This window comes from Styela clava, unplaced genomic scaffold (assembly GCF_964204865.1).
Source record: "Styela clava unplaced genomic scaffold, kaStyClav1.hap1.2 HAP1_SCAFFOLD_19, whole genome shotgun sequence".
Lineage (NCBI taxonomy): Eukaryota > Metazoa > Chordata > Ascidiacea > Stolidobranchia > Styelidae > Styela > Styela clava.
Genome location: NW_027556646.1, coordinates 170,001 through 172,500, shown reverse-complemented (window position 1 = coordinate 172,500; position 2,500 = coordinate 170,001). Strand labels below are relative to the sequence as shown.

Below are 2,500 nucleotides of genomic sequence, written 5' to 3'. Positions count from 1 at the left end.
GTCGAAGGTACGCTACGTGCCTACCTTTGTGATAACGTGTAACGGGGAATCAGGGTTCGATTCCGGAGAGGGAGCCTGAGAAACGGCTACCACATCCAAGGAAGGCAGCAGGCGCGCAAATTACCCATTCCCGACACGGGGAGGTAGTGACGAAAAATAACAATACAGGACTCTAACGAGGCCCTGTAATTGGAATGAGTACATCCTAAAACTCTTAACGAGTATCCATTGGAGGGCAAGTCTGGTGCCAGCAGCCGCGGTAATTCCAGCTCCAACAGTGTATGCTAAAGTTGTTGCGGTTGAAAAGCTCGTAGTTGGATTTTGGGCGAGCGCCGCCGGTCCGTCGCAAGGCGTGTCACTGGTTGCGTTCGCCTCACCTTCGGTTCTCCGTCGGTGCTCTTGACTGAGTGTCGGCGGTGGCCGATAAGTTTACTTTGAAAAAATTAGAGTGTTCAAAGCAGGCTGTTCGCCTGCATAGTGTTGCATGGAATAATGGAATAGGACCTCGGTTCTATTTTGTTGGTTTTCGGAGCACGAGGTAATGATTAAGAGGGACAGACGGGGGCGTCCGTACTCTGCCGTTAGAGGTGAAATTCTTGGATCGGCGGAAGACGAACTACTGCGAAAGCATTCGCCAAGAATGTTTTCTTTAATCAAGAGCGAAAGTCAGAGGTTCGAAGACGATCAGATACCGTCCTAGTTCTGACTATAAACGATGCCAACTAGCGATCGGGAGGCGTTACCATGACGACCTTTCCGGCAGCTTCCGGGAAACCAAAGTCTTTGGGTTCCGGGGGAAGTATGGTTGCAAAGCTGAAACTTAAAGGAATTGACGGAAGGGCACCACCAGGAGTGGAGCCTGCGGCTTAATTTGACTCAACACGGGGAAACTCACCCGGCCCGGACACAGGTAGGATTGACAGATTGAGAGCTCTTTCTTGATTCTGTGGGTGGTGGTGCATGGCCGTTCTTAGTTGGTGGAGCGATTTGTCTGGTTAATTCCGATAACGAACGAGACTCTGGCATGCTAAATAGTTACGCGACCTTCTCGGTCGGCGTCTAACTTCTTAGAGGGACTAGTGGCGTTTAGCCACACGAGATTGAGCAATAACAGGTCTGTGATGCCCTTAGATGTCCGGGGCCGCACGCGCGCTACACTGAGTGAAGCAGCGAGTGTCTAACCTAGGCCGAAAGGTCCGGGTAACCCGTTGAACCTCATTCGTGATTGGGATAGGGACTTGCAATTGTTTCCCTTGAACGAGGAATTCCCAGTAAGCGCAAGTCATCAACTTGCGTTGATTACGTCCCTGCCCTTTGTACACACCGCCCGTCGCTACTACCGATTGAATGGTTTAGTGAGATCCTTGGATCGGCCCCGTCGCGGCTGGCAACGGCCGCGTCGGCGTGTCGAGAAGACGATCAAACTTGATCATTTAGAGGAAGTAAAAGTCGTAACAAGGTTTCCGTAGGTGAACCTGCGGAAGGATCATTACCGAAAGTGGTGGTAGGCCCCGGCCGACCGCGCACTTAATTGTCTTTGGGTGCCGCCGAGAGGGCGGCCGTCAATCGGGGTTCCGCCCCGTGCGACACGCGTAACACGTTGGCATAGCAAGGCAGCCGAGTGCGATGGTGGCTTCTGGGCACCGCGCTCGATGTGCCGCCGGCCCAGCCCGGCGGTCGCTCGGCGCCGTTTGTTGGTGTTTTTGTGCAGTTGTTGTCGGTGGTGGTTTTGTGGTCGATCCCACAGTGTGACGTCCGCGCGCTTCGGCGCCGGGCGAAACGTCGAGGACGACTCTTAACGGTGGATCACTCGGCTCGCGAGTCGATGAAGGACGCAGCCAAGTGCGAGAAGTAATGTGAATTGCAGAACACATTGAACGTCGACCTTCTGAACGCGAATTGCGGTCTCGGGTCAATCCCGGGACCGCGTCTGCCTCAGGGTCGCGTTCGTCCTCACCCGAGGGCCGTCGCCTGGCCTCTGCGAAGACGGCCGGGCGTCGCCCCAAGTTGAAGCGGTCGCCGAGCTTTCTCGGCGCGACCGCGTGTCCCGTACACCGCCGGCCCCTCGACGTGTTCAACTACGTTCGAGGGGCGGGTCCAGGTCGGTCGGTCCGGTCACGAGATCAAGACCGACCGTGGGCCAAGGCGGCGACGGTACGCGCTCGGTCGGCGCCGGCGGCGACGACTTGCGATGCCAGCGGGCCGTGTAAGAAGCGGCCCGCTTGACACATACGACCTGAGTTCAGGCGAGAGCACCCGCTGAATTTAAGCATATTATTAAGCGGAGGAAAAGAAACCAACAGGGATTCCCTGAGTAACGGCGAGTGAACCGGGAAGAGTCCAGCGTCGAATCTGCGCGCTTTTCGAGCGCGCCGAGTTGTGACGTACGGAAGTCCCAGTGCGGCTGACGGCGAGCGCCGGTGTCCTTCTGATCGAGGCCTCGTCCCACGGCGGGTGTTAGGCCCATAGGGGCGCTTGCCTTGGCCGCTTCGGGTCTTCT

The 2,500-nt window shown here is 56.5% G+C and overlaps 2 non-coding genes and 1 pseudogene across 2 annotated transcripts in view; all 3 read left to right on the top strand.

Annotated features, from left to right (window-relative positions):
• Window positions 1–1,492, top strand: part of LOC144419371 (small subunit ribosomal RNA) — a 1,810-nt gene extending 318 nt beyond the window's left edge. The window contains exon 1 of the ribosomal RNA XR_013474026.1: window positions 1–1,492. This exon is cut by the window's left edge and continues 318 nt beyond it. This is a non-coding gene — a ribosomal RNA (small subunit ribosomal RNA).
• Window positions 1,493–1,790: 298 nt separating this feature from the next.
• On the top strand, window positions 1,791–1,944 carry LOC144419419 (5.8S ribosomal RNA). The gene has a single exon (XR_013474040.1). It is a non-coding gene; the product is annotated as a 5.8S ribosomal RNA (ribosomal RNA).
• Window positions 1,945–2,232: 288 nt separating this feature from the next.
• LOC144419379 (large subunit ribosomal RNA) overlaps window positions 2,233–2,500 on the top strand; it is a 3,695-nt pseudogene continuing 3,427 nt past the window's right edge.